The 27,864-nt window shown below is 39.0% G+C and overlaps 1 non-coding gene across 1 annotated transcript; it reads left to right on the forward strand.

The window, feature by feature from the left end:
* The first annotated feature begins 20,398 nt into the window (after nucleotides 1–20,398).
* LOC131508202 (U6 spliceosomal RNA) lies at nucleotides 20,399–20,505 on the forward strand. Its single transcript, XR_009259911.1, has one exon. It is a non-coding gene; the product is annotated as a U6 spliceosomal RNA (small nuclear RNA).
* The last annotated feature ends 7,359 nt before the right edge of the window (nucleotides 20,506–27,864 follow it).

Raw genomic sequence — 27,864 nt, forward strand, 5'->3', positions numbered from 1 at the left:
CTTCTACTGCCCTATTGTATGTATTTTTCAGATACATACATTTTGTCACTACCTGTAATTATAAGCACATATGCCTACTTCTCCTCACCTCTGCTGCTGCTACCATACACATAAACATGCACTGGAATGTGAGTTCCTTGAAATTAGGGACTTTGACTAATCAGAGCTATATCTCCAGTTCCTGGGAAAATGCCTAGCACAAGGCAAACCCTCAGTGTGTATTTGTAGACTGAATACATTTTCCATCATGAAGCTCAAGTGATCTTTCTAAAACAAATCTGACCATGTAATTTCCCAACTTAAAATGCTCCAATGACTCCTTATTATATTTCCAGATAAAACTCCATAGCAAATTTCTCAGACCCTCCATGAACTGTCTCTGCTTATTGCTCTGGTTGCACCTTGGACTACAAACCTCTCATTCTCAAGAGACTTTTCTCTCCTAAGGGGGTTTGTAACTGATTTTCCCTCTGAGTAAAGTGCTTTTCCAAGGCAATCCCTCCCTTTGCCTGGGTAACTCTAATTTATTCTTCAGACAATGCCTACTCTAAGAGTTATAGCCCCTCCTATGTATAGAGCACTGTGCTAGTCACTAGGTACTAGAGCTGTGACAGACACCAGATTACAACTAGGCCCTGGGCTAGACACTAGATTACAAACGTAAACATGACTTAGCCATGTATTGGTGGCACAACTAGTTCTAAAATCTAACTCCCAGAACCAAGTCTAGCTTTAAGCATTGATCATGTAGAATATTATTTTTATTATTTTCTTTTTTTTTTTTTTCAACGTTTTTTATTTACTTTTGGGACAGAGAAAGACAGAGCATGAACGGGGGAGGGGCAGAGAGAGAGGGAGACACAGAATCGGAAACAGGCTCCAGGCTCCGAGCCATCAGCCCAGAGCCTGACGCGGGGCTCGAACTCACGGACCGGACCGCGAGATCGTGACCTGGCTGAAGTCGGCCGCTTAACCGACTGCGCCACCCAGGCGCCCCTATTTTTATTATTTTCATTGCTATTCCTACTATAGTTATACTTCTTTTATTCAATGGCTTCAATTATCCAGAATGGCCTGAAAACTCAGAAGTAAGCAAACAAGGTCTTTGAGGAGCTACATCAGTGTCATAGAGCTGTTATACTTTTTTTTTTCATTTTTTTTTTTTTTGAGAGAGAGACAGAGTGTGAGTGGGGAAGGGGCAGAGAGAGGGAGACACAGAATCTGAAACAGGCTCCAGCCTCTGAGCTGTCAGCACAGAGCCCAATGCTGGGCTCGAACCCATAAAACGTGAGATCATGACCTGAGCCAAAGTTGAACACCTAACCAACTGAGCCACCCAGGAGCCCCTGCTATACTTTCTTTATAATCTGGCCCCCTAAGCCCTCTATCAGAACCTTGTTATAGTTCTATTCTCACTTAAAACTCATTTCAGGAGTGCCTGGGTGGCTCACTCAGTTAAGTGTCCAACTTTGGCTCAGGTCATGATCACGGTTTGTGGGTTTGAGCCCCACATAGGGCTCTGTGCTCACATCTCAAAGCCTAGAGCCTGTTTCAGAGCCTGTCCCTCTCTCTCTCTTTCTCTCTCTCCCCACCTACCCTGCTCATGCTCTGCCTCTCTCAAAAATAAATAAATGTTAAAAAAATTAAAACAAGTAACATTAAATTAATTTTTAAAAAACTCATTTCAAACAACCTTCACTACTTGATTCTTCAACCCACAGATGATGGAACACAGAAATCAAACTATTCTATTAAGCACTTACTGTACACAAGATATTGCACTAAACTGTGGGATATATAAGAAAGTATTAAGAAGTCTCTACTCCAGGGGACATATGTGAATTCTCCGTACTTTCCACTCAATTTTGCTGTGAAACTAAAACTTCTCTAAAAAGTGAAGTTTATTCATTTAAAAGAATTTTTTAAGTCCCGCCCATGCCATCACCACAACCCACTTTAAAGAGGTACTCCAAGTAAGAGGACAGGACAGAGGTAAACATATCATGAAAGCAAGAAATAAAAACTGACTTCTTCAATTACAGAGAATTCAGGGGGAAAATGAAAATTAGGACTAAAAACTTAATAAACACAGTAGCTTATAGCTACTTATTGAAAAGATCAAAAACCCTATATACCTAAAGAACCTCTGATCTAGGACAATGAGAAGGGAACTCAGCTAAGAGCTGAGAGCTACATTTTCATCTAGGTCTCTATTTGTCCAGCTGTGCAGTGTTCAGAAAGTCATGCCAGCTCTCTGGACCTTATTCTCTTCCTGTCTATTTTGAGGCAGTTGAACCAGATGGCTGAATCAAGGCCCACCCAGCTCTAAAACCTTATGATTCTATGTCGAAAGCTCTGACCTTAAGCCATCAAGGTAAAAGTAAAATATATTCACTGTACTTAGATTTAAAAGGCAGACAGGGATGGATATCACATATTTTAGAAGGCTTTATATAAATGGTAATTTTTTCTTAAGTTTGCAATGTAGCAGTATAAGTTTCAGTTATCTGGAAAATCCTCTTATGTGGAACACCGCTATCCCCCACAGTGCTAGATAAATGATAATTTCACAGTGTTATTTAAAACAGCCCAGCATGGGCTGACCAAAATAGTACAAGGCCAAAAACAAAACAAAACAAAACAAAAAGAAACCTGCAGGGGATTCAACTTTCCCTGTAGTTTCCCAGCCAAAGGGGGTAAATCTGTCATTCCCAAAGAGCACCCCATTAGGAAAGTAAGTGTTGCAACAGTATAGTGTATCTTCTAAAGAAGACTGACAGGCATCACTGTCTTCTACCTAACGTCACCTCACCACACTTAATATCACTCTGAGCAAGGTATAGACACACTTCTGGAAGCCAAGACTGTGCTATCTCACAGAGCCTTCCACCAAAATGTGATCAGTAGACAGTACAGGGTGTCCAGATAGGCATCTATCCAAATGACTGTTGTTTTAATGTTTTAAAACTTAAATACATGTTTCCCTTTATATAGTTACATCACATCAGAGAACCACTTCACACTCCAAAGATGACTAATAAATGAGGTACCAGTTGTACTGGCTCTGGATAAAAGAAGACAACCAAACCCAGAAAGGCTGCTCCCATCAGCATCCAGCTGAGGTGGGGACAACAGACTCTTCAGGAAGCTCATGCATTCCTTTATTCATTCATTTAACAAATTGTTCTAGGTCCCTACTACGTGTCCAGCACTTTGTTAAAAACAGGAATTTAGGGGCACCTGGGTGGCTCAGTCGATCAGGCGTCTGACTTCCGCTCAGGTCATGATCTCACAGCTCGTGAGTTCAAGCCCCACATCGGGCTCTGTGCTGACAGCTCAGAGCCTGGAGCCTGCTTCGGATTCTGTGTCTCCCTCTCTCTCTGCCCCTCCCCCACTTGTGCTCTGTGTCTCTCTGTCTCTCAAAAATGAATAAATGTAAAAAAAATTTTTTTAAAAAACAGGAATTTAACAGTGGGGGGAGGGGGAGAATTCTAGACATCATCTTTGTCTTCGGGTAATTTACACATAAATATACACGTAAATTTATACATAAATTTACACGTAAAATTTTAACAGTCTTACAAACTACTAAGGGTTAGTAATATTTAAGAAAAATTGGAGGTTGGGGTTGGGGGAGACTCAGGGAAGGACTGACATAGCTGTAGAGACAAGGGGAAATAGGGAAACAAACCTTTCTCAAAGAGATGGCATTTGAACTAAGAACTAAAGGTTGAACTGGTGTTAACTTCTAGACCATATGGTAGTCAACCAATTATCTGCCATCATGCATCCATGTTTTTCAATCTAGTATGCACAAACTCACCCACCTAAATACACTGGGAAAACACAAAGCCACTGCATTACTTGGCACAGCTTTTATTCTGTAAATTTTACTCCATTTTTTTAGAAAAAAAAAATTTAATTATATTAAAATCAACACAGATTTATTATGGCATAAAAACAAATAATTGAGGGGTTTTTTTTAAGAAAAGATACAAAACTTCTAGAAACTTCTAGCCTTCTATAGGGTTGTCATGGGCCATGCCTGACCCCACTATTCATTTTCACCTATCATTAAGGCTATTCAACAGAAAAGTGTGAGTAGTCACTGATGTAGCATTAACAAAGAGAGGCTCAGATCTGATCCAAGATTATTTTTTATCACTGAGCTTTAAGTGACTTGATGGATATGTGTTCATCTTTACTATTAGCAGCAGCAGCAACAGCAGTAATAGTAGTCATGGTCGTAATAGTGGTAGTTGCATTAAGATAAAAAGCTTTTGGACAGCAAAGGAAACAATAAACAAACTAAAAGGTAGGCTTCAGAATGGGAGAAGATATTTGCAAATGACATATCTGATAAAGGATTAGTATCCAAAATCTATAAAGAAGTTACCAATCTCAATACCAAAAAAAAACAAATAACACAGTTAAGAAATGGGCAGAAGACATGAATAGACATTTTTCCAAAGAACACATCCAGATAGCTAACAGACACATGAAAAGATGCTCAACCTCACTCACCATCAGGGAAATAAAAATCAAAACCACAATGAGATACCACCTCACACCTGTCAGAATGGTTAAAATTAACAACACAGGAAATAACAGATGTTGGTGAGAATGCAGAGAAAGGGAAACCCTCTTACACTGTTGGTGGGAATGCAAACTGGTGCAGCCACTCTGGAAAACAGTACGGAGGTTCCTCAAAAAGTTAAAAATAGAACTACCCTACAATCCAGTAATTGCACTACTAGGTATTTACCCAAAGGATACAAAAATAGATTTGAAGGGATACATGGACCCTGGTGTTTATATTTATAGCAGCATTATCAACAATAGCCAAACTATAGAAAGAATCCAAGAATCCACCGACTGATGAATGGATAAAGAAGAAGTGGTATGGTGATTAAGCGTAGGAATTCCCTGAGGTTGCACCCATGGGTTAACAGGGCATATAAGAATAGGCAACCTCAGGATGAAAGCATACAAGATTAGACAATCAATATTAGTTATTCAGAGCATAAGCGCCCCCCAACTTAGTACAATAGCAGAAAGCTGCTTTCACAGAAAGGAAGGACCAAAATAAGTAGACAGGGCTATAGACTGCAGCAGGGAGCAGAGCTTATCAGCAAAAGAAAGGTGCCTTGTTGACCCTAAGGTAGCATTCTCTGTCTTATCCCCTAGGCTAACTAATATAAACAGACCTCAGCACCTCATGCCTGCCATAAACAACCATCTTAGTGCCAGGATTTTGTTTTGTATTGACCCAAACTCCTAACACCGCATATCTCTGAAAATCCCTTTCCCTCACACACATGAGTTAATGTTCATGATTTCATTGTCTCTTTGTGCACACCTGCAAGCCTTCTGATCCTAATAAAAATGAAGCAAGGACCCTTACTCAGGTCTCTTGTTTCCTCCTGAACATTACTCTCTCTCGTATTTTAATCCTGTGTCCACTGTCTTGCTGGACAAGAAAGAACTCCAAACCCAGAGTCTACGACAAAGTGGTATATTCTTCTACAGTGGAATCCTACCCAACCATCAAAAAGAATGATATCTTGCCATTTGCAATGATGTGGATGGAGCTAGAATGTATTATGCTAAGCGAAATAAGTCAGAGAAAGACAAATACCATATGATTTCACTCATATGTGGAATTTAGGAAACAAAACGGATGAATATATGGGAAGGGGAAAAAACAGAGAGAGGGAAGGAAACCATAAGAAACTCTTAACGATAGAGAACAAACTGAGAACTGATGGAGGGAGATGGAGGGGGCATGGGCTAAATGGATGTTAGGTATTAAGGAGGGCACTTGTGATGAGCACTGGGTGTTATATGTAAGTGATGAATCACTAAATTCTATGCCTGAAACCAACACTACACTGTATGTTAACTAATGAGAATTTAAATAAAAATTGGGGGGAGGGGAGCACCTGGGTGGCTCAGTCGATTAAGCGTCTGACTTCGGCTCAGGTCATGATCTCATGGTTCATGAGTTCGAGCCTCACGTCCGGCTCTGTGCTGACAGCTCAGAGCCTGGAGCCTCCTTTGGATTCTGTGTCTCCCTCTCTCTCTGCCCCTCCCCTGCTTGCACTCTCTCTCTCTCTCAAAAATGAATGATTTTTTTTTTTTTAATGGAAGAAAGGAAATAGTGGTAGCTATTGCTGTGACAGCAACTGCGGTAGCAGTAGGTGTACTTGTTCTGTAATAGCAGTAAGTAGTGGTAGTGGTTGCTGTTGTCAGAGTCATAGTGGTGTTAGCAGTAGAAGAAGCAGAAGTAGTAATTCAGAACTAGTTTGCATCTGAACGCTATCATTTATCAGCTGAATAAAATTGAACAAGTTATATAAATTCCCTACATCTTTAGAACGGGGTTAATGAAAATATGTACCTCTTACGATTGTGGCAAGAAATAAATATGCATAAAGGAAGTTACTGGCATAAAACAAGCACTCCATAAATCTTAGTTATTTTTAAAGTGTTATCTTTGGGGCGCCTGGGTGGCGTAGTCGGTTAAGCGTCCGACTTCAGCCAGGTCACGATCTCGCGGTCCGTGAGTTCGAGCCCCGCGTCAGGCTCTGGGCTGATGGCTCGGAGCCTGGAGCCTGTTTCCGATTCTGTGTCTCCCTCTCTCTCTGACCCTCCCCCGTTCATGCTCTGTCTCTCTCTGTCCCAAAAATAAATAAAAAACGTTGAAAAAAAAAATTTTTTAAAAAAAAAATAAAGTGTTATCTTTGTTATTGTTATTATTAGTATTACCACATATCTCTACATCATGCAAGAGGAAGTCAAAGTAAGTTTGGGGTTTAAGTACTGTAATAACAAAATAATCTATTTTCAATTTCAATCAACCCCAGTCATCAACAATTTCATTCAGGAAGAAACGCCCCTCATGCAAGTTGTCATCATAATTTCCTTGCGAAGCACTTTATAATCTCCCTTTATGCACTAACATAAATCAAACTAATTCATGTTGCATTTCTCAAAAGAATTATATCAAACCTCAAACAGGGAATAGGGTACTTGGTATCCTCAAAGAGAAGAGGATGCCATGACTTTTTTGTTTACAGTTACCTACTCCTGACTTCTTGCACCTCTGTGGAGTAGATTGCCAGAGAGGCAATTACTCCCTGGTTTTCTACAAGCCATTCTTTTTTTTATATAGAATTTTTTGGATGTTTATTTATTTTTGAGAGGGGGAGGAGTAACAGAGAGAGGGGGAGACACAGAATTCAAAGCAGGCTCCTGGCTCTGAGCTGTCAGCACAGAGCCTGATGCAGGCCCAAACCCACAAACTGAGAAATCATGACCTGAGCCAAAGTCGATGCTTAACCGATTGAGCCACCCTGGTGCCCCTCTACACCCCATGCTTTTAGAGAAAAGTGAATCATCCTTAGGAAAAGCAAATCACCCTTAGCCTTTTAATTCTCACTGCAGACAAAAAGTGCCAATGCCAACATAAGCCTTAGAACTGCTGTCCCTTATAGTTTCCTATATCCTTACTGTGTAAGAGCCTTTTCCTCTTCAAAGACTAGTTAGGACTTGGTGTTTTGAAGACCCAGGTAGCTGGGCACTTAATCTTCTTAGCTGGTAGCACAATAGCTTGTTTGCATACCTGGTAGGAAGTAATATAAACATTCTGCCCTAAAGACAAACTTAGCATTTAGTTTGACTGCATGAAAATAATTTAATCCTTTCTTTTATTTTTCTTAGCTGCTCAAAGGCAGGCGCATTCTCTTTAGGGATTAGCCAGACTATGATGACTTAATTCACATTTACTTACAAGCCTGGTTTAACATTCTTGTGAATGTGCTTTTGAACATTCTTCCTAAAAGCACTGCTGTCATTTTTGCTGAGAAAAGTGGCTGTGAATACATTCATTATAGCAGGGGTTCAGAGTCCTGAAAAATGTACAGGTAAATGGCTGGGTTACCCAGTTCAAACCCCATTCAAGGAGGCAGCAACAGAGGTCATTACAGGCACCAGCTTTGATGGGCACGGTGAATCACAGCCCAGTGGCTTGCTGGCATTTTCTTGATGGATAGTGATAAACTTTAGCAGAGTCTGGAGCAGAAGAGGTTCCGTATTCTGCTACATTAGGGTCACTGTTCCTAAGTTGGGGGAGGGAGAGGGCATTAGTTCTGCTGTTCTTTCTAGTTATCAAGGCCTGCCTTTTAAAAACTATGAATTCAGTATATTTTGCCTTCCTTTCTTCCTCTTTCCTCAATTTTTTAAACTCACATTTATTGAGCACTTATTGGGTGTCAAGCACTTTGTATGCATTAATAAAAATGTCCAACATTTGTTGAGTACTACTATGTGCCAGGCACTACTCTAAGTGTTTCATTTGAATAGATCCAACTCATTTCATGCTCACAGCAGGGACTGTTATTATCCGCATTTACAAATGGAACCAGGTCCAGAGGGGTTAAGCAATTTGTACAAGATCACACAGTAAGAAGTACAATCGACACAATTTGGGGAAATGCTATCTGAGAACATCTATGGAACTTATGTAACATTAGTAGTGGGCTGGGGAGACAAGCAAGACCTTCTAGGTCATTAACTATCTCATTAAATTATTCTCCAAAGTCTTCCAGTGACAGTGACAGCGAGTATATGCTTTATAAGCATCATTCAAAAGTTAATGGTAGAATAAGAGCTACCATTACTGTGCAGGAAGGGGCTGGGGGGTACTGAAGTGCTATTTTGGAACAAGTGGGATTATCAGTAACCCTGACCCTGAAGTCTTTTCTCTGATAAGTGATCACAAATATGCAGGTATGGTCCTTTAGTGCTCGGAAGATCTGATTTTGGATTTAGAGAACCTGAATTCTGTATCTGATTATGTGACCCTGGAAAAGTCACTTACACTTTCTAAGTCTCCATTTTTTCACCAGGTAATGAGGCTATGATACCAATTGTCATACCCACCTAATGGAATTGTTGGCAACCTTAGAGAGACACTCTACAAGAAAATGTTTTCTAAACTGAAGAGTGTTATGCAAACATGCTATCATTGTATTGCATTCAAATGTACTTACTCTGCAGATATTTTCTATCTGCAGTAATATTTTCTATACAGATACAGGATTAATTGCTGCCACTTCCTAAGAGAAAGGAGCTTTAGTTATTTTTGCATGTTGCCCCAGTATGCTCAAAGACACCATGGCTTGATTAAAGTATGAGCTATTTATTCAGTCCTTAACCAGCAACCTCTAGCAGTTTTTATTTCTGATATTCCAAAGAAATGTTTAGTCTGAGTATCTAGACCAGACTTGGATACCTCTGAATTGTCAGGATAGTTTAAAAGGGCCCACCTATCACAGAAAAGTAAATAAGCCTCTAGTGATTGAGGTAACTAAGCTAAATAAGCCTGAAAATAAAGAAAAACTGCTCTTTTAAACTTTACGTGGCTCAAAAATATATAAGCAATGCAAGTAATAGATATTCAAAAACTAAATTGAATCAAAAATGTGATATATTACAGGTGGTTCTGTAAAGTAATAGGCCACCCTTTGCAGAAGGCAAAGCAAATTTGAAGTTGCCCCTGGGATCACTAGAAAGCACAATAACTCTAGAGGCCTAACGATGATTTTTCCTCAGAACAAAATTACTACATATCTATAGATTTAATGCACCGAGGTCAAAAGTAAAAACTTTGAAGGTCCATGGAAAAAGACAGAAAAGTAGATTAAGATACTATCCCTTGCTAAAATCTTCTTGGTTCCATTTCTCCATTATCCCCCCTTTTCCCCTCCCTTAACAAGACGACCAAAGGAAGTGGTGGGGTGTCATGGAAAGAGCATGGTTTAGAGTTCAACACACACGGGTGCCAATACCGTGTATCCCAGTTCAAAGCTATTTGGCAAGCCTTTCTCAACTTGAGTTTCCTCATCTACAAATTGAGGAATGTAATAAACCTGCCTCCAAATTTTGTTATGAGGACAGAATGAGATAATACAAATACAAGCACCTTGTTGGAACTCCACAGTAAGTGTTGTCTCCTTTAACCCTTTTTCTCTAAACAATGCCATCCCAACCTTTCCCTGTACCTCCAGACATTTCAATGTCTGAATTTGTGGCATGGTTTCCCACTGGCAATTAGCATTGTTCATTCGAAGTAGTGTTTTGACTATTGGAAACTCCTCCAATCATCATATAACAAAACCCTTACTCTACCACTAACTTTTGAATGATGCGTATGAAGCATATTCTCTCTGGCATAGTGAGACTTTGGGGAATTTAAGGAGATAGTAACGGCTCAGAAGGTCTTGCTTATATCCTCCCACAGGTCACTTTTAAAGATAAACTATATTCAATAGTTTGTCTCAGAAGCCATTTATGAATCTGACTTTCATGAATTTGACCAACACATTTCAATTAATTTATAATTCCCAAAAGGATCATCCCTTTGTGTGAATGCTATAAATAGAGAACTTCCTGGAATAGTAGTAATGACAAACATAATCGACATGTTCAACTACTTTCACTAGATTTTCAGAATTGTTTTGGACTTAATTATTTACCCTTGTTTCATACTTAACCCTTTTATTTGTGTTGCTTTATTGTAGTTGTTGTTTACTTCTATTGTCTATGCAACATTACCATCAAAAGGCACAAAAATGATTTTTAATATTCACATGTTGGAACAAATAGACAAGAATAGCTTTGACCACAAACCGAAAAAAAAGAATGAAAGGGGCTAACACTGCCAGATATTGTAAAAAGCCAGAATGCAGAAAAATTTGAAAATCTCCTTGTAACTCACTTAACCCTCTTCTGTTCTCAGAGAAGATGAAAGTCCAAAAGACATCTTGTTAAGAACCATTAGACAAGCAAGTCACTTTGCTTAAAAAGGTGCTTTGCTTTAAATTAAATGTTATCGCTGTCCTTTGCAATCAGAGAGAAAGCAAGCAAGAGACCAGACACGAAAGTCTCTTCTTATAATTGGTCTGCAAGAAAGCTACCTTTAGTATTTAATATGAAATGTTGTGATTCACACCATCAGCACAGATATTTGAATATATGTTGCAATAGTGAATCTAAAGCCAAATTATTATCCCTATTATATATTCTTCTCATTTAATCTCATCCCACAGAATCAAGGGCATCTGGATATTCCAACACAAGAGGATTAACTCTTGGAAAAGTCATTAATGCTGCTTGCCACTTATTTCCAGTTCCAGGTAGTTTTGCAAATGGCAAATTTGCATTTCCTGATCAGGTGAAGCCCTGTGACTCTCTCTGGACTTTGAGTTACAGAAGTTACATGTGTCATTTGTAGGCTGCACATTTCATTGCCAACGTGATGAGAGATGCTCAAGCACCTTTTCTCTTGACACAGTAACCAGCAGCATCTGAGATGGCAGAAGCCCTACTACCCAGAGTCACTGCATGACTCTATGACTCTGATGAGCAGAAGCTCTCTGCCAGCCTGTAGTGATGCTTACCATAGTCTCCCTTAAACTCTAGTTTTTTGATCTGCCTTACTAGATTATAAGCTGAGGACACGGGCTAGATCTAATTCACTTGTATATTCTTCGTAAAGAATAGTGTCTATAGACAACAGAAACTCAATACTATTTGCTGAATAACTAAATGCATTTACAATAGACTCCAACCCTACAAAGTAATTAGACGTATTTGCATATTGTACAAAAAACATAGTATGCTCTTACTAAACTATTATTTCTATATAAGATAATCACCGAGCTTATCATTTTGTGCAAACCAAGTACGTATTTTCATCTTGGGCAGAAAGTATGTGGTTTTTTCAATTCTAACAAGGACAAAGATAAAAAGATAAATCTTTACCACATATGTGAGCGATTTCAGACTATACGGAGTCAGACACACCTGCTCCCTATGATGCAAATCATTTACTAGTATTAGGGAAAGGTTTACACTCAATCCAGCTACTTGTGATTATGGTACTGCACACTCATTCTGACAAAGTAAGCCAGCTGGGAAAAATGATAATAATATCAAATGATGACCTTGATGAAAACAATTATTTTCCACATCTATTGGTTCATATTTCCCTACTGGCTATTTTTATTTTAACCAATGGTGCCTCTTTATATTGTGAAATGAAACTTCTGAACTTGCATGTTGCTTTCAGATAAACACAATGTTCCCTAGTCTGCTTGTGCTATTTCCTAATGTTAATAGATCCAGCATCTCCTCTTTAGAAGGGTTAAATCTTCTAAACAGTTGGCTCTGTTAAACGCATTCCTTGTATTTTTAGTTGAGCATTAGACTAAAATATCTTCAGTTAAGATGCCCTTTCCAAGTAATTTGTTGATATATTTGATTAGCTGTCTCCCCCTCCTCCCAGAATATGCCTATGATAACATGCACAGATGCTGAAGTCATTTTATTTACCCAACATTCCATAATAATTCCCGTACAGTCAGCATTTAAAAACAAAATCTTCCAAAACATTCTTATGCTTTTATTTCTTACATCATCTTAATTATTCATCATTAATATTTTTATAACTACTATTTTATTACATTTAGTTCACAAAATTTATATAATAAAACCAGGCAAAGCTATTTCTTAAATCTTCATGATTCCTCAAAGTTCTCTTAAGTATTTCTTACCATGATATTTAAAAAACCAACCAAAACACACCTTAGGCCCAAGTTCTCTTTTTTGTGCACCTATTCGTGAGCAAACAAAAGCCACTTCATAATTCACCCTTTCTTCTCTTCCTCACAGGAAATAGAAACCTATCTCCCTTTTTAATAACAGAATTTTTATTTTAACTTGGATACATAAAATAAGAGTCTTAAAAACTCTTCTTCTCCCTAGATTTTGAAACTTTAATTAAAATGTCTCAGTTGATCTATCTGCTAATGATTATTTGGACAATGATGCAGAGAATCCTTTTTCTCAAAGGAATGAACACCTTCTAAGCCAAGAACAGCTTTGGGTCCAGATGTTACTGTTGTTCATTCTCACCATTAATCACCAAACACTGCAGTAGGACCCACCATGGATATTATTCAAACAGAGACTCAATTAAATTCAGAGGCAGTCCATTTAATCTTCATCAGCTCAAACAATGGCAACTTCATTTTTCTCAACCAAATGTTAAGTCAGAGAAGAGAAACTTCAAAGATTTTCATTTCATTCAATATTGTTATAAAGTAACTGGATTTACAGTTTGACTTTGGACAAAGGAGAGCCACAGCATTTGCTGGAAGGCAATACTATAGAAAGAAGAAGCATCCTGCACTAGTAGGCACAAGTTGCAGTAATTTTATGATAAAAAAGAAAAGATTCATTTGCTCCCTTAAAAGCTGTGATAACTTAAGAAAGAAATAAAATATTCTGTTTAGACTCTGCAGTGTGAAGATGGATGTGGGGTAGGAAAAGAGCCAGGGAACCAGAATGGAAAGAGGAAAAGGGGACACATCTAATTCTTACATCATTCACTTCATCTAGACCAAGGTGGGAAATAGCTCCTCAGGAGGGTCCTCCTAGAAAGCAGCCTGTGGGCATGATGAATGAGGCATCTATAATTAAGTGCGGCCTCAAACTGCTAAAGACCTTTCTTACTATGGTCATAACATTGACATTTTTTAAAGTAGGGTAAATGCAGAAGGAGGGCTAACTAGATGTCTTTAGTGATTAGTTTGGATCATGACTACTTACTCCAAAGTACTACTTACTTTATTATCCAGTAGGATAATAAAGCCTTATTGAGAAGACCATTCTAGTGCTCGCTTCGGCAGCACATATACTAAAATTGGAGAAGACCTTTCTACACCATCTCTGTATTTACTCAGTGTTCTCCAGAGAAACAACACAAATAACATATAGAAAGACAGACAGACAGCGATTTATTATAAGGAAGTAACACACAATTATGGAGACTGACAAGTCCTAAGATCTCCTGGGCCAGCTGCAGACTCAGGAGAATGGAAGTTGTAGTTCTTGTCTGAAAGCTGGCAAGTTCAAGACCCAAGAAGAGATGATATTTGAGTTCAAGTCCAAAGGAAGGAAAAGACTGATGTCCAGCTCAAGTACCTCAAGATATTCCCTCTTACCCAGATTTTTATTCTATTCAGGCCTTCAACTGATTGGATGGGGTCCACTCACGTTAGGGAGGGAAATCTGCATTACTCAGTCTACCAATTCTAATGGTAACCTCATTCAAAAACACCTTCACAGACACACCCAGAAGGTTTCACCAAATATCTGGGTACCCCATTGCCTGGTGAAATTGCTACATAAAATTGACCATCATAATCTGTAACATGGTGAGCAAATTAGAGACATTAGAAATCTCCCTACACAAATATCTTATAGATTATGTGGAAGGAGGCAGGAATGTGATGAAAACTTAAGAGTCTTATAACTTCCTTTCAAACCCTTTCCTAAAGCAACCAGATCCTGACAGAATGAGAGAAATGCTCTTATTCATGATAATAGTATAATAATAATAATAATAATAATAATAATAATAATGGCAAACACAAATATAGTACTTATCATGTGCCAGGCACTGTTTAAGTACATTTTATGAACTCCTTCAATACTCACAACAATCTTTTTATTTATTTATTTTGAGAGAAAGAGAGGGTGGGAGAGGGGCAGAGAAAGAGGGAGAGACAGAATCCAAGCAGGGTCCAATAAGGGGCTTGATCTCATGAACTGCATGATCATCACCTGAGCCAAAATCAAGAGACAGACACTGAAACAAATGAGCCACCCAGGTGACCCTTATTTTTTTTTCACCTCACAACAACCTTTTGACATGAATGAGGAAACTGAGGCAAAGAGACACTCCTTAACTTGCCCAAGGTCACAGAACTAGGAAGTGGCAAAGTGGCTAGTCCCATCCAAGCTCTCTGGCTCCAGAAGTCCATATGCTATGTCTCATTTAAGTGAGCACTGAGTGTTCATTATGTGGTGACGAGTAGGACAAGTCTTTGCTTTCAGGAAATGAAAGAGTGGCTGTGATGCTTACAAAATGTATCACTCATCCTGATACAGAGATCAAGAAGGCCTCATCATCTGGGAAGTGTGTAATGTAGCAGTGAAACCTATGGACAGTCCAGTCCAACTCATACCTTTGTCCCTCTCTCCCTCTGGATAAGCTTCACCTCAAAGAAATGACACGGGAGCAGGTCCTCAGGTCACATCTTTCTGGCCTGGACTACTAATTAACTACCACTGATCTATCCACATCTACTGTGCACAATATGCTGGCTCTGGTCTATTCTTCAACCAGCACCCAGAGGTATCTTCTAAAACAAACAAACAAAAAAAGCACGGCACATCCCTTTGCTGAAAAACTTTCAGTGGCTTCCCATTGCTCTTAGAACAAAAGTACATGAATATGATTATGGGCCCTGCACAGCCTGCCCCATTTCCCCTCCACCCTCTTCTCACACCAGCGTGCTCTCCCTTGCTCTGTCTGGTCAGGATACCTAGCCCTTCTTTTAGATTGTGTCCTTATCAGGCCCCCTCCTGCCATTGCTCCTACCACTCCACTGCCTGAAGAACTCATCCTAGAAGAGTTTATTACAATCAGACTCTTTTCTTTTCCTTTTTTTAGGTAAGGAACTTAATTTTATTTCTTCAGCCATTAGATACCCTAAGGAATCTCAAGCATCTCTTTCTCAGGAGAAACTCTTGACTACTCTTAAGTAGATCAGCCCTCACTATAAGCCCTTGTGGCACTGTATGCCTCTGTTGTATAGTACCTGTCACAGTAACAACTGTACGGTTGTAGTAGGTCTATAAGGTTTAAGAAGCTGAGAACAGCATCTTCTTTTGCTTACCATTGCCTGACAGGGTGTCTTAACATAGCAAATAGTAAAAATACTGCCTAGATCCATAAATGACAGGATAGCAATCCTAGTGTGTGTGTGTGTGTGTGTGTGTATACATATATATACACTATATATACACTAGCAATCCTAGTATTGTGGGTGTGTGTGTGTATATATATATATATATATATATATATATATATATATATGCAAGATCACTGAGGCAAGAAAAGGCACGGCACATGTGAGGAATAGTGAGTAACCCAAGACAGCAGATTAGCACCAGAACTAGAAGGATGCCTAGAAAGGATTACAAATAGTGGTTAGGGCTGAATCATTTAGGGCTAGAAATTCAAAATTAAGCTTTCAATTCTGCAGGTAATAGAAAGTCATTAAAAAAATTCTGAGTGAGAGAAACAATTAGATATTATCAGACAATGACTGCAAACATGACCATACATTGGATTTATCCAGGGAGATATAGAAAAATGCCAATGCCAAGGTCCAACCCCAAGAGATCCTGATTTAATTGGTATGGAGTATGCTCTGGACATCAGTTTTCAAAGTTCCCTGATGATTCGAATACGCACAAAAGTTTGAGAGCCACCTCGTTAGACAAATAATTCTGGAATCTGTGTTGTTCTTAAATCGGAAAGGGCCACACTGATGGCAGAGAAACTGGTTAGAAAGCTCTCTTATGAGACAAATCTGATCTAGGACAGATCCTAATAATGGAAAGGATGACGTCCTCTTCTGAAAAAATTTTGCAAGGGTCAAATGTCAGACTGAGCTGACTAATTGGACATGGGAAATAAGAAAAAAGAAGTGGAAAATGATCCCAGGGTTCCCAGGGCAACAGCATAGATGGTACTGGGACAAATTAACAAATTTAACTGAGAAAGAAAACACAAGAGGAGGGGCAGGGGTGGGAAACAGGAGAAGAGGCGAAAGAACACTGAGCCCATCCCCCTATCAATTTGGCCTTCACCTACCTCCCCTTTCCCCAGAGCTGTCATCACTAAATTACACCAAATGTTAGTGCCTGAGAACTCTGCCAGGGGCCAATGAAAGTCAACAGATTTAGGATGCTGCAGGATAACAGGACATTCATTCCACCCCTGACGGCCCTCTCCTGGGACCTCCCTGCCTGAAGAGTCCCGATATAGAATTCTTCCCAAGAGGACTTCAGTATTTCAGCTGTCACCAGCCCCTGCTGAGAAAGAGGCACGGTTCAGGAGTGAAGATCCAATCACCATGAGCCCATAGATCACAGTCTCCACCTTGACTCCTTAAATTGTGTCACCAAGCAGATGGGAAGCCAGCATTGAACGCAGAGCACAGATGCCGTGTGCTCACGCAGAGCATAAGTGAGCTGTGTGGTTCTTCTTTTTAATTTCTTATCTGATAACAAGCTTCCAGTCCCCAGATCAATATTGCCAGCACACTGCTGCGCACCCCACCAGGCATACTTTGTTGTCTCTATTACTCTTTTTAGAGAAATAATTATCTGTGTACACACCTGTGTAAAAATTATTTATAGTTTATCCTTTCTCTTCCCAAATGAAACAATTAAAAGATGTATTTTTTCAAAAGGTTTGTCTCTTCCTTTCACAGTAAAAGTTTGTTGGCAGAAGTCACAGTTTTGTAAATGTAAGGTTTGTTCCCTGAGGATCTATAAACAGAGGCTGCTAAAGTGGAGAAAATGTGACAGAGAAGGTGTAAGTCAGTAATTCCTCTCCACAGCATAATGGCACAAGGAAAAAAACACAACATCACATGTCTGAGGAACCTGCAAAATGACCAGCTTCAGCAAAAATGCAGCCCGATCTGTTTCTTGGCTGCCTGGAGAGGCAGAAACAAGAGGAACACTAAGCACTTGACAATACTCTCAGAGATGTAAACTGGAAAGAAGCTCCTTGACACATATTCCCATGATGATGGCAGGTTTACTATTCAAATGCTGGCCACAGGTAACTCAAGGACTGTCTCCCCATCTACAAATTATCTCTGGTATCTTAACGTAAGCATGCATGTGAGTAATTCTCAGCAGTACCCTTACCCACTTATCTCCTTTTCTTCCCACAAGGTTCAGCCATGTGCCCCAAGAACCACACAAGGGAAACTACTCTCCCTTTAGCCAGTCTTGTCACATGAACATATTTCACCAAGCGAGTTAGAGAACTAGGGTGATTCTTTTACACAGCAGTGTAAGCTCTAGGTTTGCCAGTTATTAAACCAACCTGGTGGCCTTGAGCAAGTATTTAACCTCACTGTATTTTGGCTTCATCATCCATAAAACAGGTTAATAACAGTCTCTAATACAGGATGGCTATGAAAGTAAAATACTTTAACACAGGCATGTGTTACACCTGGCACACAGTGATTATCCCCAGTATATTTTTAGCTGCTGTCACAATTTTTCAAAGAAGCAGTACACTTTAGTGACTAAGAATATGAACTCCACAGCCCAACTACTTGGATTCAAATCCTGACTTTACCACTTCTCAGCTGTGTGATTTAAAACAAGTCATGAACTTCCCTGTGTCTCCATGTTAGTTAACCTACAGAAGAGTAATAATAATGTTATGTATCACAAATCATTATTATAAGGATTAAACTAAATATGGGGCACCTGGGTGCTTCAGTCGGTTGAGCATCTGACTCTTGATTTTGGCTCAGGTCATGATCTCACAGTTTGTGCAACTGAGCTCTGCACTGTGCTTTCAGCACAGAGCCTGATTGAGATTCTCTCCTGTCTCTCTGCCCCTCCCCAGCTTGTGCTTGCTCTCTCTCTCTCTCTCTCTCTCTCAAAATAAAGAAACTTTAAAAAGGAAACTAAATATATATATATAATATTATATATATATAAACTAAATATATATATATAATATTATATATATATAATATGAAAGAGAAATTGAGAGAAACAAAATGAAAGAGAGAGTGCACTATACACTGAATATTCGTGTCCCCTACAAAATTCACATGTTGAAATCTCTTCCCCTAAAGTGATGACATTTGGAGGTGGGGCTCTTTGAAGGTGATTAGGTCATAAGAATGAACCTTCATTCATGAAACTAGTATCCTTATAAAAGAGGTTCCAGAGAGCTCCCTTATGCCTTCTGCAATGTGAAGACACAGTAAAAAGATGAAAGCAAGACCTCACCAGACACTGAATCTTCCTATGTCTTGATCTTGGACTTCTCCGCCTCCAGAATGGTGAAAAGTAAATTTCTGTTGTCTATAAGCCACAGTCTGTGGAATTTTGTTACAGCAGCCCAAGTAGGCCAAGACACACACACACACACACACACACACACACATACACACACACACACACACACACACAACTTAGAACAATTCTTAGCAAATAGTATATAATACATATGCTAGCCATTTTGTTATTGTTACTATTTTTACTGTGGGTTAGGACAATATATAATACTAAGTAGTAATGTAATAGCTCATACAATTAGAAGTTTTAGGGCATCTCTCTGACATGTAGGAAGAGCCCTGAATTTTAACTATGATAATTCTTCCCCCTATTATCTCTGAGCTTCACCCTCTTCATCTTTAAAGTGGGATAATAAAATAATCCTCAGTCTGCAACATTACAATAAAAATCAGAAGTCAAATTTGTAGAGAACTAAATCAAGGGACTGAGGCAAGTCTCAAGCCAAATCCCATGCTGACTCTCTTCCCCTCTAGAGTCTGGCCAAGGGAAATATGTACACAAGGAATCAAGTCAGATATGAAAATAAGTGCTGTTCCATAAATTACTTGGAGCTATGTATAAATTCACTAGAATAATCCACAGAACTCAGGAAAGTGCTATACTTATGATTAAAGTTTGTATTACAAAGAACACAAATGAAGAGATCCATAGAGCAAAGTCTAGGAGGGTCACAAACACAAAGCTTCTACGTCCTTAGGACACGTCACCCTTCGAACATATCAGTGTACGATTACCAACCAGGGCCCACCTAAACATTGGTGGAATAATCTTTAACACATAACAGAGCTCAATCTCCAACCCCTATCCATTTCCTAAAGGTCAAGAAGTCACCTGAACCAAAGCCTCAACCCTCTAACCACACAATTGGTTTTTCCAAATGGACCAGTCCCCATGCTGACATCTAGGGTCCCAAAAGGAGTAAGCACAAACTCAGGTGTGATCCTGGGTCCCCACAGTGAATAACAAAGACACTCCTGACACTTGGAAAATTCCAAGAGTTTAGAAGCTCCCTCACAAGAACCCAGGACAAAGACCAGAGAAATTCTTTAATATAAAATAAATGGGGAGCTAATAAAATTGCATTTCAATCAATTACCCTGCTATATAAGGCAAATTCAAAAAAGGAACTAGGGGTGCCTAGGTGGCTCAGTTGGTTGGGTGACCAACTTCAGCTCAGGTCATGATCTTGCAGTTTGTGAGTTCGAGCCCTGCATTGGGCTCTGAGCTGACAGCTCAGAGCCTGGAGCCTACTTCAGATCCTGTGTCTCCCTCTCTTTCTCTGCCCCTCCCCTGCTCATACTCTGTCTCTCCCTGTCTCAAAAATAAGTAAAAGATTAAAAAAAATTTTTTTTTTAATTTAAACACTTACTTCAGCCACATGTATACTAAAAACTTGGAACCATATGAAGAAAATTAGTATGGCCCCTGAAGAAGGATGACACACAAATACATGAAGCATCCCATATTTTTAAGAGCAAGTGATGCATCTGACTTTCCTAACACATATAAACAGACACAGAGAGACAAAATGAGGAAATGGAGGAATATGTCACAAATGAAAAAAACAGGACAAAATCAGACCAAGAGACCTAAGTGAAATGGAAATAAGTAATATGCCTGACAGACACTTTAAAGTAATAATCATAAAGATACTCATTGGACTTGAGAAAAGAGTGGAGGACATCAGTGACACCCTTAACAAAGATAAAAAAAAAAAAAAGAACCAATCAGAGATAAAGAACACAATGATTGAAATTTAAAAAACACTAGAAGGAAAAAAGAACAGGCTAGAAGAGGCAGAAGACCGAATCAGTGGCCTGGAAGATGGATTAATGGGAGGTAAGCAAGCTGAGTAGGTGAGGGGGAAAAAAATCAGGCAAAATGAGACTAGACTTAAGGGTCTTAGTGACTCCATCAAGCATAATAACGTTCACATTATAGGAATCCCAGAACAATAAGAAAGAGAAAAGGGGACAGAAAATTTATTTGAAGAATAAAGGCTAAAAACTTCCCAAATTTGGGAAAGAAAACATAAATTCAGATACAGGAAACATAGAGACCTCCCAACAAAATCAACCCAAGGAGGTCCACACCAAGACACAAAGTAATCAAAACGGCAAAAAGCAGTGACAAAGAATGAATTTTAAAAGAAGCAAGAGAAAAGAAAACAGTTCCCATACAAGGGAAATCCCATAAACCTATCAGCAGATTTTTCAACAGAAACTTAGCAAGCAAAAAGGGAGAGGCATGATATATTCAACTCGCTGAAATGGAAAAATCTGCAAACAAGAGCACTTTATCCAGCAAGACTATCATTCAGAATACAGGAGAGATAAAGAGTTTCCCAGACAAACAAAAGTTAAAGGAGTTCATGTCCACTAAACCAGCCCTGCAAGAAATGTTAAAGGGGACTCTGTGAGTGTAAAGGAAAGACCATAAGTAAAAGTAAGAAAAGTAGAAAGCTCAAAAGCAGTAATAATAAGTATATTTGTAAATTCACTCAAGGGACTGACAAAGCAAAAAGAGGTAAAGTATGACACCATAAACCAAAACGAGAGGAAGAGAGGAGTAAAGAATGGGTTCAAACTTAAGTAACCATCACCTTCAGACAGACTGCTATACGCAGAAGATGGTATATACAAACTTAACAGTAACAACAAATCCAAAACCAGTAATAGATATGCAAAAGAGAAAGAGAAAGGAATACTAGTATATCACTAAAGAAAGCCAACTTATGGTGAGAGAAGAGAGCAAGGGAAGAAAGAAACAAAGATGAACCAAAAATCACACACAAAATGGCAAAAAATACATACCTATCAGTAATTACTTTGAATGTGAATGGACTAAATCCCCCCATCCAAAGACAGAAGGTGATGGAATGGATTAAAAAAAAAGAAGAAAAGTAAGACCCATATACAGCTGCCTACAAGAGACTCACTTCAGACCTAATGACACATGCAGATTGAAAGTGACAGGATAAAGAAATATTTATCATGCAAATGGATGTGAAAAGAAAGCCAGGGTAGCAATGCTTACATCAGACAAAGTCAACTTTAAAATGAAGACTGTAACAAGAGACAAAGAAGGAAACTGTATAATCATTAAGAAGACAGTCCAAGAAGAAGACATAACAATTGTAAATATTTATGCACCCAATATGAAAGCACCCAAATACAAAAGGCAGCTAATAACAAACATAAAGGAACTAATCGATAGTAATGTGACAATAGTAGGGGACTTTAACACCCGACTTACTTCAATGGACAGATCATCTAAACAAAATATCAACAAGGAAACAGTGGCTTTGAATGACACACTGGACCAGATGGATTTAACAAACACATTCACGATATTCCATCCCAAAACAGCAGAATGCGCATGCTTTTCAAGTGCACATGGAACATTCTCCAGAATAGAACACATATTAGGTCATAAAAAAGTCTCAACAAGGGGCGCCTGGGTGGCGCAGTCGGTTAAGCGTCCGACTTCAGCCAGGTCACGATCTCGCGGTCCGTGAGTTCGAGCCCCGCGTCAGGCTCTGGGCTGATGGCTCGGAGCCTGGAGCCTGTTTCCGATTCTGTGTCTCCCTCTCTCTCTGCCCCTCCCCCGTTCATGCTCTGTCTCTCTCTGTCCCAAAAATAAATAAAAAAAAAATAAAAAAAAAAAAAAGTTGGAAAAAAAAAAGTCTCAACAATTTCAAAAAGATCAAGTTACACTGTGCCTTTTTTCTGACCACAACACAATGAAACTAGAAATCCAACATAAGACAAATCTGGAAAGAATACAAATGCATGGAGGTTAAATAACATGCTACTAAACAGTGAATAAGCCAATCAATAAATAAAGAAGAAATAAAAAAGTACATGTAAACAAATAAAACTGAAAACACAATGATCCAAAAATTTTTCACATGCAGCAAAATTGGTTCTAGGAGGGATGTTTATAGCAATACAAGCTTACTAGCTCAAGAAGCAAGAAAAATCTCAAATAAACAACCTAACCTCACATCTAAAGGAGCTGGAAAAAGAAGAACAAACAAAACTCAAATCTAGAAGAAGGAAAGAAATAATAATGATTACAGCAGAAATAGGTGACACAGAAACTAAAAAAACAATAGGACAGCTCAATGAAACCAGGAGCTGGTTCTCTGAAGGGATCAACCACTTACAAAAAAAAAAAAAATACAGAGAGGACTCAAACAAAATCAGAAATAAAAAAAGGAAAAATAATAACAACCAACACCACAGAAATACAAAGGATTTTAAGATAATATTATGAAAAAGTATATGCTAACTAACTGGACAACCTAGAAGTAATGGATAAATTTCTAGAAACATATAACTTGTCAAAAAACACGAAGAAACAAAATTTGAACAGATCGATTACTAGCAATGAGATCAAATCGATAAGAAAAAAGCTCCCAACAAACAAAAGTCCAGGACCACATGGCTTCACAGATGAATTCTACCAAATATTTATAGAAGAGTTAATACTTATTCTTCTCAAACTTTTCCAAAAATAGAAGAGGAAGAAAAACTCCCAAATTCATTCTGAGGCCACCATTACCCTGATTCCAAAACCAGATAAACACACAACAAAAAAAAGAGAGACAGGGAAAGAGAGAACTATAGGGCAAAATCTCTGATGAACATAGATGCAGAAATCCTCAACAAATTATTAGGCAGACTGAATCTAACAATACATTAAAAAAAAAAAAAGAAGTGGTGTGTGTGTGCATGTGTCTGTGTGTAATGGAATATTATTTAGCCATAAAAAAAGAATGAAATTTTGCCATTTGCAACAACACAGATGAATCTAGAGGGTATGATGCTAAGCAAAATAAACCAGTAGATAAAGACAAATACCATTTTGATTTCATTCATATGTGGAGTTTAAGAAACAAAACAAATGAATAAAGGGGGGGGGGGGAAGAAAGAGACAAACCAAAAACACAGACTCTTAACTATACAGAACAAACAAACAGAGGAAAAGTGGGTGAGAGGATGGGTGAAATAGGTGAAGGAGTTAAGAGTACACTTATCTTGATGAGCAATGAATAATACATGAAATATTTGAATCACTATCTGATGTACCTGAAATGAACACTGTATGTTAACAACGCTGGAATTAAAATTTAAACAAAAAAGAAAAAAAAACATGTGGCTCATTCAGTTGAGCATCGCACTCTTGATTTCGGCTCAGGTCATGATCCCAGGATTCTGGGATCAAGCCTCTGTCAGGCTCCATCCTGAACATGGTGCCCGTTTAAGATTCTCTCTCTCTCTCTCTCTCCCTCTGCCCCTCTCCCATGCTCACACTCTCTCCAAAAGAAAAAAGGAAAGAAAAAAAGAAAATTTATCTGAGTTGATCAGTGGAAATATTATTCAACATGACAATTTAATTCCATTTCACAAATAAAACCATGTGGGTTTTTTTTTTTCCTATGAAAATACCCTAGGGTAATTAGGAACTGACCAATCTTTAAAGGGAGTCACATCATTTTACTGAAAGGAACTCTTTGGCTATGAGGATTCTGCTAGATACAATACTTCCTTACTAAAAATAAATGAACAGGGTGCCTGGGTGACTCAGCCTGTTAAGTGTCTGACTCTTGATTTTAGCTCAGGTCATGATCTCAAGGTCGGGATCAAGCCGGAGTCTGGCTCTGCACTGACAGCATGGAGACTGCTTGGGATTCATTCGCTTTCTCTCTCTCTCTCTCTCTCTCTCTCTCTCTCTCTCTCTCTCTCTCTCCCCCCCCCACCTTCTCTTTCCCCTCCTCCCCTACTAGTGCTTGTGCACTCTCTCTCAAAATAAATAAATAAATAAATAAATAAATAAATATTGAAAAATAATAATACTAAATTAACCAAATATGGGGGTGGGATGGGGGAAGGATACTAACTAAAGCCTTTTTCCTTAACTATAATCACATTAAATTAAAAATATATACCATTACACTATATGGGTCCCGACTTTCTAATGTTAATAATAATTATTATTATATTAACAACTACAATTTATTGAACACCTATTATATGTCAAGTACTATACCTCTTTGAAATACACACCAACCCAATTCGTAGGGGGATGGTGGGGGGATGGGTGGGGGAAGAGACTCAAAGTTAGAGAAATGTAGTATTGATCTAAGATGAGGATCAGCGAAGTATGGCCCATACAAATAAAGTTTTACTGGAACATAATCATGCCCATTTGTTTCTATATAGACTACAGGTGCTTCACTACAATGGCAGAATCAAATAGTTCCAACAGAGACGATGTGGCCTGTAGGGCATAAAATATTTACTCTCTTGCCTTTTACAGAAAGCTTGCTGTCCCCTGACAGAAGGTCACATGGCTAGTAAGTCGCAGAGGTAGAATATAACTAGGTTTCTTTAGTTCCAAGATGCATAATAGCAGCAATCTCTCTTTGTTATTTCAAGCCTACTGTATGTTCCAAATGATCAGAGCCTTCTTCAAACATCTCAATTTAGCCTCAAAATTATTGGCATTCTACAGATAAGAGAACTGAGCTCAGAGACCTTAAGCCACTTATCTAAGGCTATGGAGCCAGCTCCATGCACATCTGTTTTCTCACTCCCATGACACCTGCACCTGAACCTCACTCTGCTCAAAACAGGACAGAGAGCTTCCTAAATTTAATGTTTTCACTCCACCCTTAAAAAAAAGCAAAAAGATTAGTTACCTTCCCTTAGGTGCCATAATTTTGCTCCTTCTGGAATAGGAAGAACAGGAAAACCTGAACTCAGGTTCAGAGAGATGAAAAAGGGCCCAGTCCAGTGGACATCATTGTCTATGGCTACAAGGCACAAGGCCATTTGCCCAAAATCTTCTACATTCTTATTCCACTCTGGGAGCCAGACTCTAGAAACATCCAAGTACCATACATTTGGGTAAGAACTCAGAATAGCAAAACTGATATGACTGAAGAACTGAAGATAAATACCCCAGGTTCACAACAAAAAAAGGCAGGGAAAACATCTATGAATATTTGAAAGATCATACATCAAAGGAGGAAGGAAATGAGAAATTGCTTGCTGTTATCCGAGGAAAATTATAAGCTGATAAAACGGAGCATCAGAAAGCATAACCTATTCAGAAGCATAGAGAATGTGAGGCACACCCAGACCAAAATAAGCTTTGCTCAGCCCTTGCTGGAAGGAGTAAGGACCTGCCAAACTGGTTAGCCAGCTCCAGGAAGCAGAATGTTCCTTTTAATTTTGAGTTTATTCAGTTTGTTCCATTGGGACGCTGATTCTTTTCCTGAAAACTTTATAAGGACAAACAGACATTGAGGATGGTTGCCTCTTACACTGGGCAGTGAATGAAGACTCTTCCTAAGAGTTAACTTAAGTAGGCTTAGAACTAGCTAGGTAAGCATCTGGGTTGTAGATCACACTCTCACTCACAGGCCGTATCACTGGTCTCCTGCAGGGCCACACTGGGATGAGAAGGGGAGAGGGAAATAAATGGTTATATTCAGGAGAGGAGAGGGAATGATTTGATGGAGAAAACCATAAAGGAAGACAGGGAATATACTTTGACCAGAGTTGGGCATTGTCCATTGTGGTCCCCTGGGCAGGTTTTCAATTATCTAGGCACAAGTAGATAGACTTCAGGGACCTGGATGAGTAGAGCTGAAGAGGCTCTTTGCCCCACCTCTGCTAGGACCCAGCTTAATTCTGGTGCTCCAGAAATGTACCCCTCCATGTGGACATTGGATTCTCATGACATCAGTGCCAGAAGAAGTGCCTCTCCAAAGAGTCTGCCAGTAGCAGGTATGGACTATTGGGAGCCAGCACTGGAGAAGAAGCTTATGGGAAAAAGTTAATGCTAGCTAGCTACTTTAGTCAACTGACTGCCATTCTGTAAAGATTCCCAAAAATAAGGGCGAATATGCATTTTGGATGAGGGAGACCTAAAGTCTTGGTACTTCTCAGGCAGAATACAGAGGAGACCGGGAGATACAAAGGCTACACATATACAGAATAAACTATACCCATCTTGTTAATTGTTAATTTCAATTGCTCACCACTGCACAATTGGAGAAACCTCTTTCTGGCAGAGGCTGTCATTTCTGACTTGGTCTTGCCCAAGTCTTCTTGTTCAGTGTGCCAAGCTCTTCCTCCACCACATGCATAGGCTGCTTAGCAGTATTACAACCTTTCTCGCAGTCTCTGTCTCCTCAGTTGTTCAGTGCTCACGTTTTAAATACAGTAGTTTCATCAACTGCAGTTCCCTCATTCTAGAGAGAGACTCATTCCTGACCTCTTACTGTAGACATCTGTGAAACAGATTGGATTCTCCTCCTGTGTATACTCTGTAAAATTCCCTCTAGGGGAATAGGCCTGGTACCCAGGGAATAGATTTTCTCTTTTTTGCATGATGCCTCTTTCTGTCTCACTCTGTTCTACATAAACTTTATGTTCCATGCTGCAACCAGTATGGAGTTTGGTGGAAAGAAAAAAGTTCCAAGTTGTCTATTACCTTTAAAAAAAAAAAAACTCCCTGTTATATAGAAGCAAGTGACACACAGAGTCACACCATCAATTATCTCACAGCACAAAGCAGCCTGGGATGTATTGATTAAGACAGTTCCTGCCCAATATTTGCATCTAACACATATTCTGAAGGGTCACGTCTTTTATATCACAAAATACAAATTTCAAAATTTTGGGTTTAAAACTAGAAAATAGTCTAAAATGATAGAAGAGCTTTTTCTAGAAGCATTTTTTCTAGAAGCATTACTAGCGTCACTGCCTCTTCACAAAAACGTTACAAATTAGGCATTATCCACATCTTTACAGA

This window comes from Neofelis nebulosa, chromosome 3 (assembly GCF_028018385.1).
Source record: "Neofelis nebulosa isolate mNeoNeb1 chromosome 3, mNeoNeb1.pri, whole genome shotgun sequence".
Classification (NCBI taxonomy): domain Eukaryota; kingdom Metazoa; phylum Chordata; class Mammalia; order Carnivora; family Felidae; genus Neofelis; species Neofelis nebulosa.